We start from the raw sequence: 15,947 nt of genomic DNA on the forward strand, positions 1-15,947 counted from the left end.
ATCATTGGCTGGCAGCGAGATCTCCTGGTCCCGCTGAAAGCAAATGGAATTTTCCATGGCTTGCCAGTCACACAGCCGACAAACCCACCAGCCAATGGTGACCCGCCTCCACCGTGGGCTGGGAAAAACAGAAAATCCCACCCCTCACTGCTTTTGTATGTAGTTGCCAGCCACATAAAATAATAGAAAGTGCCATTAGCCTCCCTGCTATTTTGAGCATATAGTGCATTGTAACCAATTGAATGTTACTCAACTAACATCCAGAGGCCTAAAAAGTATCGAGAAACACAAGTTCAAATCCCACCAGGGTACCACGGGTTTAATGGGGTGTTTCAATCGCTGGGAACCACCCCAGTATCGAACAGGACCTGGGTTATTTTTTCCAGGCCTTGGCGGGCCTTCAGATTTCCGCTCATTGATTGGGGCACCATTGTTAATGTGGCGCCCTGATTTCTCTGTCCCCAACCCGACCCCTGGAACCCCACCCACATGCTCCAATTTACCTATTGGGGAGTCCTTGTGCACCCCCCCCCCCCAAACACCTCAAAAGGGCAGGGCACCTGCGGGCCCAACCCTGGCCCATTCAAAATGCCAACTTGGCACTGCCAAGGTGCCCAGGTGGCATCAGTGTTAGGGTGCCACCCTTCCCAGAAGTCAACTGCCTGGGGGCCTCTGGTCACCTGGGAGATTCCCGCAAGAGCCAGCCAGCGTGATCCCTGTATGTGGAGACCAGTGCTAAACAGGGGTCGCCTTGGGTGAGGTCGGTTAGCTCTGGCCGAGACATAGTTGTGCATTTAAATATACAAATGTATAGGTCACAAGATGCTGTTAGATCTCACGAGGTGTGGTCAGCCGAGCAGATTTCACAAGAGGCCTCTCGTTAGATTCACCAGCCACGTCGCATCCCGCGGGAGTTGAGCGCGACACGACCGTTAGATCACAGCCCGGGTATCAATAATGGTGTCCATAAAACAATCAATTAGTTGGCACACCACTAATTTCACAAGCACAATTTGGGATGGCCAATAAAATGTTGGCTTTCTAAGTGGCACCAGTGAGTATCTTGTGAGTTTGTATTTATTAAATATAAACTTTAAGTTAGAATGAGGGAGAAGAGAAATCAGGAAAGTAGCAAAGTATTCTAAATTCATAGAGGAATATTTAAAAGATGTTTTGATTAATAACACTGTAACAAAGCTACTCACGATATCGGAGTGCTTGAGCAGAGTAATATTACCATCTAATTTGATCATGTATGACCTGACCTCTTTTATCAAATAAAGTTTCCTTAAAGCCGTCAGCATTCCACACTGTTTAAAACTCAGAAAAAAGGGTAAAACATATTCAAAAGAAACTTACACAACGTGTAGGACACAAGTCTAGTGTACCGCACATATCCCTCCCTCACCCCCCCCCAATCTCCCTCACCACCCCCCCATCGCCTTGACCCCCCCCGCCCATCTCCCTCACCCCCACATATTGCCCACAAGACAATATTAAACACGCCATTTTTATAAACAGATACTTCTCTTGTGAATGATGTTCATTTTGATGTTAATTTTTAAAGTCTAAAGTGTTGAACTTGTGAGTAGGATTTACCAGGGGGCTTGATCGCTGGATCTCTCGAACAAGTGTGGTGGCTTTCAGGACTGCCAGCTCCAGACTGGCTTTCAGGTGATTCGGAAGATCACTAACTGCATGGTGACAGCCCTAGGCTGCACTAACGTCTCGACAAACATGAAGCAATTAAAAGATTGAGGATAGTAGCAGCCCGCTCAGCCAAAGATGCCCAGCCAATTTATGTTATGGATGTTATGGCACCATGCCAGCTGATATGACAGTACCGATATTTTTGGTAATCTAAGCCCGCAATACTAAACATCACCACCTATGGTATTGGGAGACGATCGGTAAAGAGAACACAACCCCAATGATCAATGTGTCCCTTTGCATCGTAGGTACATTTTCATAATGTTCACAAGCTTTGATGCTGACTAATGCTCACATTGAGAAGTCCGTTAAATTAGCTAATCTTGGCCTTGGCTTTATAAATAGAGGCAGGGTGAAAAATTAAGGAAGTTATGTTGATAAATCACAGGCTAGGCCTCAGCTGGAGTATTGTCCAGGTGTGCGCATCACACTTCATGAAGGATGTCAAAGCCTTGGAGAGCGTGCAGAGGGAATTTGTTAGAAATGGTACCAGGGATAAGGAACTTCCGCGATGTGGAGATACGAATACAGCTGGCTCTTGCGTCAATTATCTTAAATGTATGCCCTCTGGTTGCCCACCCTTCTGTCGGTGAAAATATATTTTCTCCTATTTACTCTATCAGAGCCCAGGCGCTTTTGAACAACTTTCTTAAACTGTCACTTGGCCTTCTCTGCTCTAAACAGAACAATTCCTGATGAGGAAACACTTTAATGATCCGGAATGCTCCGGATCATGTTGGAAGCAGATTCAATAGTAAAAGGGTAGATATGGAACAGGGATATACTTGTAGGACTATGAAGATAAAGATGTGCAGCCAGGCCAATTGGATAGATCTTTTAAGGCCGGGATTGGATGGAACCCGAAATTCCCATCCAATGTCAATCGACTTTTGGCTTCTTCTCCGAAATTCCCATCCCACTCATGACGGTCCCTGCTGTGGACAGGACCAGAAAGTCCCAGACTAAGGCTGGCATAAGGACAATGGGCCGAATGGTCTCCTTCCATGCTGCAAAAATTTACAATTAAGAAACTGCAGGTGCTCCTCTATATTGTACCCACGCGCTACTATGAAGAGGCTAACATCCCGTTATACAGTATTTTGCATCTGGAGTACTGTCTTCAGTGTCTCTTTCTTTGCTTTGTTGTGCCCCTTCTCATCCTGCTGGGAATCTTTTGGATCATTATCCGTCTCCTCACTATCCGTCTCCTCAGGCAGGCTACTTTGCTAGAAGTTTCAAACAAAGGAATGGTGTCAGGGTATAGGTTTTGGGACTACAAACTGGAGAGGAGTTTATATTTGAAGACAGGGTGCATAACGTCATCCCCCAAGGTTACTTAACCTACGTTATGTATTAGAATCTGGGGGCGTGATCTACCGGAATGGGAAGAGTGTCCCATAGAGCGATTAATCGGGTGTTTCCCAGCGCTCACAGTGCCAAGAAACACCACGTTATAGAATGGCATTCGGGTAGATCGGGAGCCTCAGCGGGGAATGCGCGGCCAATGCCGCACTTAGCATTTTCTGCACTGAGAAACCCCTCTTGACCCCACCCCGTCTAGAGGGCAAGCATCTGGGGGCCTCTGATCCACTGAGACCCTCATACATGCCGTTCTGCCTGGTCCCAGTTTATGGACCAAGGCAAGGGAGTTACGCCTTGGTCGATCTCGGGAATGCACGTTAAGAGTGGGACTAGCCATCTTCCTCTAATATGCAGATTTGCCAGAAAGTGATCCTGCCGACAAGGGGCAGGATTCACATTGCAACGTCTCGCAAGATCGCATTAGATCTTGTGAGGTATGGCGAGCCGGGTTGATCCCAGAAGAGGGATCTCCTGGCATCTACCAGCTGTGCCGCACTGTGGCCCCACGTGACTGGTAGATCTCGCCCTAGGTATTTTATCATGTTCAAGTGACGATGTTAAAATGCCATTTATCAAAATCTGAATGCTCAGTGGATAGGCTCCTGAGATTAGAAAGCAGGGACAATTACCACAATTGCGCATGTACATCCTTGGCCATTTTCCTCAGGCCTAATAGATTCAAATTCATCATGTTGCTCTTTTAAACTATTTTCCACTTTCCTCATGATTTGAGATATGTTTTTACCTTGGGCTGTTTTAGCTGAGAGAATGGTGTTGAGGAAAGCTTGGTAAACTCTGTATTAAGGCATGCGTGTTTATGGCGACAGGTTTTTCAAATCTTGGCCGGAATCCTCGTGTTGTCGCGATTCACCTTTCCCGCCAGCAGCGCACCCCCGTCCACGGGTTTCCCAACAGCATGGGCTGGTTACAATGGGAAATCTCATTGACAAGCGGCGGGAAGATAGAATCCCGCCACCAGCGAATGACGCATGGCGAGAAACATGCAGGAAGCGGAGAATCCCGCCCCTTGTCGTTTATTGAGTTGTGATGGCGAAGTGGTGAAGAAAATGGGTAGCATTATTATTGTGAGTAACTCTGCGCATTGGCCAATGTGATTTGCATCATTACAATTAACAGAGAAAATGATTTTACAAATACTTTTGCTTTCAGATGCTGCCCTTTAACATGTTGTTTCAGCAATGTATGCCATGCCTTCTCTTTGAAGCATGACTTTCGATGAAGTTGGGCTGTGCCATACCTTTCCTCTGATTGAGTGCCAGTGCACAGTCAGCCAAGCTCATTAACAAAGGGCTAGTGGCTCATTTCCAGTTTGTTAAACTGGTTCATTTGCATGATTTTATTCAACATTCCACGAGTTTCTGCCATCTATTATGGCTCTGCAGTAACTGCTTGCCTAGATACAGAGCAGATTTAATATAATGGAGTGTCATAAAGATAATGAACAGCACAGAGGACAATATTAGCAAAATTTAAGGGAGGTGACTGAAAGCACACACAGATGGGTCTTGAGAAGACTTTGGAAAATGGACAGAGAGGTAGGAAAGAGGACAGACTTGGAGGGAGCAAGTTTCAGGGCATTAATCAAGACAGCTGAAGGATCAGTTACAGAAGTTGTAAGCACAAAGCAGTGAATTGAGATCTTAGTCAGATAGACCTCTGGACACTTGCTGACATGGAGGGCTGGTGGATGTTCCAGAAGTATAGGGAACGGTAAGGCCATGGCTGGTATTCTGAAGTATTAGCTGAAAGGATTTCATAGAATAGAATCCCGACAGTGCAGAAGGAGGCCCATCGAGTCTGTACCAGCCCTTGGAAAGAGCACCCTACTTAAGCCCATGCCTCCAACCTATCCCCATAATCCCACCTAACCTTTTGGACACTAATGGGCAATTCAGCATGGCCAATCCACCTAACCTGCACATCTTTGGACTGTGGGAGGAAACAGGAGCACCCAGAGACATGGGGAGAAAGTGCAAGAACATTGCGGGTCCAGGACCCTGAAATGGTCATGATCCATGATTATAATCACAGTTAAGAGGCATACTGACAGTGGCAATTTTACAGGAGGCAACCAATTATATACTATAATAATCTTTATTGTCACAAGTAGGCTTCCATTAACACTGCAATGAAGTTACTGTGAAAAGCCCCTAGTCGCCACATTCCGCGCCTGTTGGGGTACACAGAGGGAGAATTCAGAATGTCCAAATTACCCAACAGATACAGGTGATAAACCGAGCTCAGGGCATATTCACACAATTTAAGGGCAGTGACTCTTAACTGCCCTCTGAAAAGGCACTGGGGCAATTAGGGATGGGCAGCAAATGTTGTCCTTGCCAGTGATATCCACATCCCATGAAACAACGTAAGAAAAACAAGAGGAACTTCCTTTATCAAGATTGTAAGCCTGCAAACTCTACTTCCAATGTTATTATTGAGGTCAACTGTCAACATTGCAAAGGAAACTTTTCCCTTTATCTTTCAACTACACAAAAAAAGATAAATGCAAAATACTGTGGATGCTGGAAATCTGAAATAAAAATATAAAGTTCCCCATTAACTCAAGTTTCTCTCTCCAGTTATACATGAAGGCCGGGGGCAGCACGGTGGCGCAGTGGGTTAGCCCTGCTGCCTCACGGCGCCAAGGTCCCAGGTTCAGTCCCGGCTCTGGGTCACTGTCCGTGTGGAGATTGCACAATCTCCCCGTGTTTGCGTGGGTTTTGCCCCCACAACCTAAAGATGTGCAGGCTGGGTGGATTGGGCACGCTAAATTGCCCATTAATTGGAAAAAATTAATCGGGTACTTGATGCACTATCAATTACGACAAGACGAGAGTAGAGAGTAATCGAGGCTTTATTAAGCAGAGATGTGCAGCCTCCTGCAGCTGCTGCCAAAATGGCTGCAGCTTGGTGAGCACACACATTTATACTCCGCCTACTGGGCGGAGCCAGCAGGCAGGGATCTACCCCCGTACCTGTAGTACAGGTGCCTTACCGTATTACCTCTCATATACGTATTATACAAACAGCGGTGACTACCACATTCACCCCGTTAAAAAAAGAGTTCAGCGGGGGTGGTGGGAAACTAGCTACATGTATGTGAGCATTTTAAAGGGTACATTTTGGGGAAAGTTCACAAATTCAGCCAGTCGGGTGCCTTGATCCTCCGTTGTGAGCGCCGCAGTCCCGGTGGCGATGCAGGCGCCGGCTCGGTCGACAGTGACTCCGGGAGCGTGTAGACCTCATCTTCATCCCCAGGTGGGACTAAGGGGAGGACGGATCGTCCTGGAGCAGGGGCTGTGGTGAGGTGCGCTGGGAGGAGGAAGAATGGCGCTGGGGCAGATGGGGGGGGGGGGGGGGGGGAGACCAGCCGGTGCCAGGTCCCTGAGGGAGACTGTGTCTTGGCAGCCATCAGGGTATGACACATAGGCATACTGCGGGTTTGCATGGAGTAGGTGAACCCTCTCAACCAACGGGTCCGCCTTGTGGAGCTGCAAGTGCTTGTGGAGGAGAACGGGTCCTGGAGCTGCCAGCCACGTTGGGAGCGAAACCCAGGAGGTGGACTTCTTGGGGAAGGCAAGGAGATGTACATGGGGGGTTTCATTAGTCGCGGTGCACAGGAGCGACCGAATGGAGTTAAGGGCGTCGGGGAGGACCTCCTGCCAGTGGGAGACCAGGAGATTTTTAGACTGTAGGGCCAGCTGGATGGCCTTCCAGATGGTCCCATTCTCCCTCTCCACCTGCCCGTTTCCTGGGAGTTGCAGCTGGTCATCCTGCTCGAGGCAATGCCCCTGCTGAGCAGGAATTGACGCAGCTCATCACTCATAAAGGAGGATCCCCGGTCGCTGTGGATGTAGGCGGGGAAACCGAACAGAGCGAAGGTGGTGTTGACGGCTTTGATGACTGTGGCAGACGCCATATCGGGGCACGGGACGGCAAAGGGGAATCTGGAGTATTCGTCGACCACGTTAAGGAAGTACGTGTTTTGGTCGGTGGAGGGGAGCGGTCCCTTGAAATCCACGCTGAGGCGTTCAAAGGGGCAGGAGGCCTTCACTAGGTGCGCTTGGTCTGGCCGGTAGAAGTGCGGTTTACACTCCGCGCAGACCTGGCAGTCTCTGGTGATAGCCCTGACCTCCTCAATGGATTAGGGCAGATTGTGGGCCTTTATGAAGTGAAAGAACCGGGTGACCCCTGGGTGACAGAGAGCATCGTGTAGGGCCCGGAGTTGGTCCAGTCGTGCGCTGGCACATGTACCTTGGGATCGGACAACGGGGGGCTCGTTGAGCTTACCGGGGCGTTACAAAATCTCGTAATTGTAGGTGGAGAGCTCGATCCTCCACCTCAAGATTTTATCATTTTTGATCTTCCCCCGCTGTGTGTTGTTGAACATGAAGGCTACCAACATTTGGTCAGTGTGGAGAGTGAATCTCCTGCCGGCCAGGTAATGCCTCTAATGCCACACAGCTTCTACGATGGCTTGGGCCTCCTTCTCGATGGAGGAGTGCCGAATTTCGGAGGCATGGAGGGTGCGTGAAAACAATGCTACGGGCCTGCCTGCCTTGTTGAGGGTGGCGGCCAGCGGCCAGAGTGATGTCTGATGCATCGCTCTCGACTTGAAAGGGGAGGGTCGTGTCGATCGCGTGCATCGCGGCCTTGGCAATGTCGGCCTTGATACGGTCAAAGGCCTGGTGAGCCTTGGCCGGCAGGGGGAAAGCGGTAGAGTGAATCAGTGGGCGGGCCTTGTCCGCATAGTTAGGGACCCACTGGGCGTAGTACGAGAAGAACCCCAGGCATCGTTTGAGGGCCACGGGGCAGTGGGGGAGGGGGGGTTCCATGAGGGGGCACATGCAATCGGGGTCAGGCCCTAGAACTCCATTTTGCACCACATAGCCAAGGATGGCTCGGCGGTTGGTGCTGAACATGCACTTCTCCTTGTTATATGCAAGGTTCAGGAGTTTGGCGGTGTGGAGGAGTTTGGAAAGGTTAGCATCGTGGTCCTGCTGGTCGTGGCCGCAGATGGTGACGTTATCCAGGTACGGGAAGGTAGCCCGCAGTCCGTACCAGTCAACCATTGGGTCCATCTCCCGTTGGAAGACCGAGACCACATTAGTGACGCCGAAGGGAACCCGAAGGAAGTAGGAAAGGCGGCCGTCCGCTTCAAACGCAGTGTACGGGCGGTCCACCTTGCGAATGGGAAGCTGGTGGTAGGCAGATTTCAGGTCCACTGTCAAGAAGACCCGGTACTGTGCAATCTGATTGACCATATCAGATATGCGAGGGGAGGGGGTATGTGTCGAGCTGCGTGTACCAATTGATGGTCTGACTGTAGTCAACGACCATCCTGTGTTTCTCCCCAGTTTTTGCAACTACCACTTTGGCTCTCCAGGGGCTGTTGCTGGCCTCAATGATGCTTTCCCCCAGTAGCCGCTGGACCTCAGACCTGATGAAGGTCCTGTCATGGGCTCTGTACCGTCTGCTCCTGGTGGCGAAGGGTTTGCAATCCGGGGTTAGGTTTGCAAACAGAGAAGGCGGGTCGACCATAAGGGTCATGAGACTACATACAGTAAGGGGTGGTAGGGGCCTGCCGAATTTCAGGGTTAGACTTTGGAGGTTGCATTGGAAGTCCAGGCCGAGTAGCAAGGCAGCGCAGAGGTTGGGGAGGACGCAGAGCCGGAAGTCGCTGAACTCTACGTCCTGGATGGTAAAGGTGGTTACAGCGGCGATCGAGCGGGCCTGGCACACCGCAGCAAAATGTCCTTTCTTCCCACAGGCCTTGCAGAGTGCACTCCGTGCCGGGCAGTGCGGCCGGGGGTGCTTTGTCCGCAGAAGTAGCACTTGGGCCCCTGGGGTTGGCTGGCTGCCACGTGGCGCAGGCTTGGGGCGGTCGCTGATGGGGTCCACGATGGGGTGTTCGCTGGTGGTATCCACGATGTCCAGGAGGGGCGCGCCATGCGGACGGGGGCGTACGCTTGTACATTCTGGGAGGCAACCATAGTGAGGTTGTGAGTTTCTTGGTCACCGCGAGGTCGAAGGTAGCCCCTTCTAAGAGGCGCTGGCAGATGTACGCCAACCCTATGCCCGTAACGAAAGTGTCCCTGATTAGGAGTTCAGAATGTTCAACGGCCAAAACGGCCTGGCAATCGCAGTCCCTCGCCAGGACGTGCAGGGCACACCAGAAAACTTCCAGTAACTCACCGGGGAGCTGATGCCGCCTGGACAGGGGGTGCCTGGCGTAGAGTTTGTTGGTCTGCTGGGTGTAGTTCTCTTTCAGAAGTGCCATAGCCTCAGGGTAGGTGGGCGCGTCCCGGATGAGGGGAAAGATATCAGAGCTCAGCCGTGTACACAGGATCTGGAGCTTCTCTGCCTCTTGAGGGTGGTTCTGTCGCAGATCCGATGTAGGCTTCAAAGCAAGCTAGCCAATGTGCGCAGGCTGACTTGGCGTTGTCTGCTTGAGGGTGCAGCTGCAGGCGATCTGGCTTGATGCAGAGGCCCATCATTGTAAAATCTCTGCTTCATAAATTGATGCACTATCAATTACAACGAGACGAGAGTAGAGAGTAATCGAGGCTTTATTATGCAGAGATGTGTGGCCTCTTGCAGCTGCTGCCGAAATGGCTGCAGCTCGGTGAGCACACACAGTTATACTCCGCCTACTGGGCGGAGCCAGCAGGCAGGGATCTATCTGCCCCCGTACCTGTAGTACAGGAGCCTTACTGTATTACATCTCATGTATATGATATATACAAACAGTGATGACTACCACAGTACTCTAAATTTATATTTAAAAAATACATTAAGTTACTGTGAAAAGCCCCTAGTCGCCTCATTCTCAACCTTGACCCCTGCCTGAGGTGTGGTAATCCTCAGGTTAAATCACCACCAGTCAGCTCTCCCCCTCAAAAGGGGATAGCAGACCATGGTCCATAGGACGATGGCTACTTTTACTATGTGTTTAGGATAATTTGCCGAGGTAAATTCTGACAGACATGTTGGATCATTTGGCCTGTTCTGTATCGTAACTTCTACAGGTGCAATTTTCTGGCCCTGACCAGGGCAGGCTTCGTGGTCAGGGGACATAACGGCTCCACAAACGTTCTAGTCCCACCTGTGATGATGCCCAACAGTGTAGAGAAGTAGAAAACCCTACCCAATAAAGCATCTTGGTGGCTCAGCGGCTAAATGCACAGCCCAATGTAGTCCATAGCCCTGTAGGAAGGCCTCAGGTCCAATTCCAGTCAATTGTGTGAAAATCCCTTCATAGTATGCAGCCAGCGTTCCCACTCCTGCGGTGGGATTTTTCTGCCCTTCCTGCAGGCGGGAAAGTGAACCCCCCCCCCCCCCCCCCATAGCAGTTTCCCCAGGGTGGGAAGATATGACCTGCCCACCGTGGGAAGACATGCCACCATTTTCTGTCCTCACCCAATGACTTTGTGTAAAGTGCGTGTGTTCATCCACTCAAATGTTTGCAGTCGAGTTTCCTGCATTTGGGGACGTCGCAGGCGTCAGCACACCCGAAGTGCAACGGGCTGGCCTCGTCCAGGGGGAACCACCTTCTTGGTCATGGTTTTACCCTGCAACACCCAACAGTCACTCCCAGAAAGAGACACTGGACTGTGATCAACGCGAAACCCGACGACTGCAATGTCCTTCCCTAGCCCAAATCATGGCCAAGCGTCAAGCACTTACCACAACAGTGCAATCAGTACAGGGACTCAACACTGACAGTTTCCCGTTTTGTCTTCAGTCAATATCTGAGTCATAACCTTTTGGGACCCATGGAAACAGACTTCACCCTTTAAGATCCACTGGGCACTAATACAGGAAAAGAGGAACATTGTTGAATCAATGAAGGGTCACAATATGAAGAAGGCTGCATTGGGTTAAGTTCCAAAATGACAAATGGGTTTAAGGCTAATATTCAACATAAGATCTAACATTTACATTGTGCTTTTCATAGTCTTCTGGGATCTCAAAGCTGCCCCAGTTGTGAACCGAATAACCTTTGAAGACGATGGGTGGGATTCCACCTCCCCCCCTACCTACCAGGCTAGAAGATCCCGTCAGCGGGAGCAGCTGGAAAACTTCCCATTGTCCTCGGTCCCTGCCATCTATTATTCATCCTGTGTCAAAGATGTTGAAATTCTCCAGAGAGAAACTCATGATTCAACACTTTATATATTCCAGAAAATGACGAGTGTGTTTAATTGATTACAGTTTTTTTTTAAATCATCAGGATTCAGCTGAAAATAAATCACTTGAACTTCATTCCCGCGGTTTGGAATACATTCTGCATCTTACTCCATTCCTCCAACCCAACATGATGGTAACATTCCCATTCCATTATTCTCAATTCAATTCACACTGCAGATTTTGTAGCTTTTTGTAAAATGCTTATGCAGAAAGTTTTAAAAGGAACTTTAACCATAAATACAAGTTGAATTAGCAGGCACTAAAGCACTCTAAAAATAAAGATTTGATGGTTTCCATTTCATTATAATGACACATTGTGGTGTTTTACTCAATACAGCTGCCGACAATTCTACTGGTTAATCATGCATTGTAAATATAACCAGAAATGCTACACAGCAGTGACTCTTAGTCATGCACAACTGAATGGAGCCTGGAAGAATTAAAGCCCTTTATAAAACACACAGGATCTTTTTATGATCTGCTGACACACAATGTTACCATGATGTTTCAAACGGCTTTATTCCCCCCTTCAATTTCACTCCCTCTACCCTGAAGGCATTGGCTGAGAAATTCAACCACCTGATCTTTGATCACTAAATGGCTTCCCAAATCCAACATGGCAGGCACGAAGCATTAGAAGCACATGATCATTATGAGCTGCCAATTGGTTAAGAACAAAATTAACACGTGGGCCCCAGGCCTGAAGCAAGCATTTGGAGCTTTGCATTTGGAAATAAAGGCTGGAGTTTTACAACGCCCAGAGGGGCAGGGTAGGCCCTCTGCAAGCCTGCACTGGCCAGGAAAACAAGGTCTCCCTGCAGCCTTCCCCACTAATCACTTTACTGAGGATGCCCATCCATTTCCCTTCACTACCTTTACATAGAACAGTACAGCACAGAACAGGCCCTTCGGCCCTCGATATTGTGCCGAGCAATGATCACCCTACTCAAACCCACGTATCCACCCTATACCCGTAACCCAACCCCCCCCCCCCCCCCCCCCCCCTCTTAACCTTACTTTTTAGGACACTACGGGCAATTTAGCTTGGCCAATCCACCTAACCCGCACATCTTTGGACTGTGGGAGGAAACCGGAGCACCTGGAGGAAACCCACGCACACACGGGGAGGACGTGCAGACTCCACACAGACAGTGACCCAGCCGGGAATCGAACCTGGGACCCTGGAGCTGTGAAGCATTTATGCTAACCACCATGCTACCGTGCTGCCTGAATGCTCCCGGCTCTCTGGCCCATTAATTGAGGCCCAAGGGGCCTCATCTGGGACCCACCTCAGGCCTCACCTGCCAAACGCAGGGACTGTGGACCCCCCCCCCCCCCGAAGAGTTTCTATTTGCTACTGCCACGTTAACCCTCACGGTCCAGGGCAGGCCTTTCTTCATTCGCTGAGCAACAGGGCAGTCTAGCCACCTGCCTTGCGACCCTGAAGGATCCAGACTGACAGCCGTTGAACCCCAACACTGGAGACCACAGGCCTATCCCCACAGCAGTGAGGCTGCTAGCTACACAAAGACAACCTTCTATTTAACATAATGAAATGCCCCAGCACAACAGGATGCCGAGTCACATAAGGTGACGTCTGGTCAGATGACAAAAAGCTTGCTTGAAGTATCTTCGGGGAAAAAGTGAGGTCGGGAGGTGGAGAAAGGACATGAATCCCAAAACTTAGGCAACTATAGGCAAAGCATCAAATAATGGAGCGATTCCTCGGGGTGATGTCCTGGACCAAATCAAATTGAGGACTGTGATATTTTAAAATAGGTTTATATTTGTGCTGGTAACTTGATTGTCAAAGCTTTTGCTTAAAAAAAAACAAATTGAGGACTGTGCCAATACTCAGCACCATTCACCACTCCTCAGATAATGATGCAGTCCATCTCCAAGTGCAGCAAGACCTGGACAATATCCAAGCTTGGGCTGACAAGTGGCAAGTTACAGTCACGCAACACAAGTGTCAGGCAATGACCATCTCCTACAAGAGAGGATCTAACCAACACCCCTTGACCTTCAATGGCATTACCAATCGCTGACTCCCCCACTATCAACATCCTGGGATTATCATTGACCAGGAAATTAACTGGACTAGCCACATTAATACTGTGACTACGATCGCCGGTCAGAAGCTTGGACTGCTATGTTGAGTAACTCACCTCTCTCCAAAGCCTGTCCACCATCTATTAGGCACAAGTCAGGGGTGTGATGGAATATTCTCCACTTGCCTGGATGAATGCAGCTCCAACAATACTCAAGAAGCTCGACACCATCCAGGACAAAACAGCCCACTTGGCTCGATTGGTACCACTTCAGCAAACAATCCCACCACCATTGATGAACAATGACTGCCGTGTACACCTTCTACAAGATGCACTGCAGGAACTCACTAATTACTGGAGCGAAGGTATCTCGGCGGTTTGTGGGCTTGGAGGATTTCACAGAGGTGGGGAGGGGCGAGGGCATGGTGGAATTTGAAAACGAGGATGAGAATTCTAAAATTACGATGTTGCTTAATGGGAAGCCGATGTAGGTTAGTGAGGGCTGATAGGGGAATGGGACTCGTGCGAGGTTAAAACACGGCCAGCAGAGTTTTAGACGACCTCAAGTTTCCGAGGGTAGAACGAGGGAGGCAAAAGGGAAAACTTGAAACGATGATGAACACAAAAGAAAAAAATACTTGAAAAATGGATGAAACGAAAGGCCGCCAAGTCCCTTGGAGCTGATGGCTGGGGCATTCTCGGGTGTGAAATTGATTGATATTTATTGTCACATGTACTGAAATACAGTGAAAAGTACTTTTCTGTGGCCAAAGAAATGTACACAGTAGACAAAAGAATAATCGACAGATACATTGACAAATGGTACATCATAGGAAGTGGCAACAGATAGTGGATGCAATCTTCCAAAATGGTCTCATCAGATTGGAAAACCCCAAATGTAACATCACTATTCATTGCAGCAATTCATGTATTTAAGCCTGAAATTGGACCGATTTCCAATCGACGAGGGAGTTAAGGGTTATTGGGACTGGCAGGAAAGTGGAGTTGAGGCAACAATCAGATCAGCCATGATCTTATCAAATGGTAGTAGCAGGCTGCCCCTATTTCTTATGATCTTATGGGACCAGCCAGGAGTGTGTTGGGATACTCGAGTCTGGAGGTAACAAAAGCAGGGGTGAGAATTTCAGTGGCAGATGAGCTGAGATGGGGGCCAAGTCAAAGCCCCTCCACCCTTGCTGTACGTGCTTGGGCCGTCTAATGGATCTGACCCAAACTGTGGAGTTTAGTCTTCATCTGGAACTGAAGAAATAGCAAGCAATTTGGAACCGGTTTGCGGAGGCTCATTCAAAGCCCCTCCCCTGCCTCCCCTTACCCCACCCCCAACCTGTTCAACCAACAGGTTGAAGAGAAAGCTGCAAAAGGCCTCACTGGCCCCATGGACAGGATAGGACGATGATACCAAGAGGAACACTAGTATGAAATGAAAAATGAAAATGAAAATCGCTTATTGTCACGAGTAGGCTTCAATGAAGTTACTGTGAAAAGCCCCTAGTCGCCACATTCCGGCGCCTGTCTGGGGAGGCTGGTACGGAAATCGAACCGTGCTGCTGGCCTGCTTGGTCTGCTTTAAAAGCCAGCGATTTAGCCGAGTGAGCTAAACCAGCCCCTTCTCAAAGCAGGCCATTCTCGTTCCCTGTCCTAAGGGAGCCAACAGCAAGCAAATGGATTAAAGCTGCTACACACAACCATGACATATAAAGTATAAAGTAACCAAAAATGTACATTCACGGGGGGGCATTTTATGAAGTCAACTTTTGAAAAATAGCATTGAGGTGCAAGCACAAAGATGAAGAACAGTAAATGCTCCTCGAATACATCCAAACCAATACAAGCTAGATGATGAACAGAAGGATTTTAAAGCCTACATTCTCATTCCATGTTGATTCACAACTGGAGCCCACAATGGAAAAGTACTGGAAAACTAACTCAAGGACACGAAGCCCTGATAAAGGGGAAAGTGATCTTTATCACCGCACATGCTTTTGCAGGCAAGATCACCTAAGCATTAATTCCACCCACCAGCCCCCGATAGACATTAAAACAATGACCCCCAGCTTGGGCTTGTAGGATGGAATGGCATTGCTTATCGTAAGCGAGATAGCTGTAGCAAAATACAAAAAAAACATTACTGCCTTGTGGAAAAACATGATTGTAAGTATCACTTTCAACACACTAGTGTAACAATTAGATAATAAATCCCTCCTTGGAATAAATACATTTTGATTTCCTTCCAGACATGAGCTCACAGGCCTACGCCATCTAACTGTGAACTGTGGAAGCCTACTCATGGGGATCGGCCAAGCAAATTGTTCAAGATCATTTCTACGTGCCTCTGCATGCGCACACATAATTAGTTCAGGTCAAAGAAAAAAAATTATGAGACCCAATATTAACCCTCCCCCGAGGGTTTATACACTTATTGATTACTGCATTTCCTACATTAAACCAGTGTCAACAGTTTGAAAGAGCCTCACTGGTTAGAAAGGGCTTCTAGACATCCAATGACTGTGGAGGCGCTATACAAATGCAAGTATTTCTTTTTAGTGGAAGCTGGCAGCCACTCCTTACCCTCTGGACAGCAAGTGGGCCAGA

The 15,947-nt window shown here is 48.9% G+C and overlaps 1 protein-coding gene and 1 pseudogene across 3 annotated transcripts in view; both read right to left on the bottom strand.

The window, feature by feature from the left end:
• arhgap28 (Rho GTPase activating protein 28) overlaps positions 1-15,947 on the bottom strand; it is a 221,860-nt gene that overhangs the window by 148,384 nt on the left and 57,529 nt on the right. The window lies entirely within an intron of this gene.
• On the bottom strand, positions 10,559-10,668 carry LOC119972975 (annotated as a pseudogene).

Source organism: Scyliorhinus canicula, chromosome 10, assembly GCF_902713615.1.
Source record: "Scyliorhinus canicula chromosome 10, sScyCan1.1, whole genome shotgun sequence".
NCBI lineage: Eukaryota > Metazoa > Chordata > Chondrichthyes > Carcharhiniformes > Scyliorhinidae > Scyliorhinus > Scyliorhinus canicula.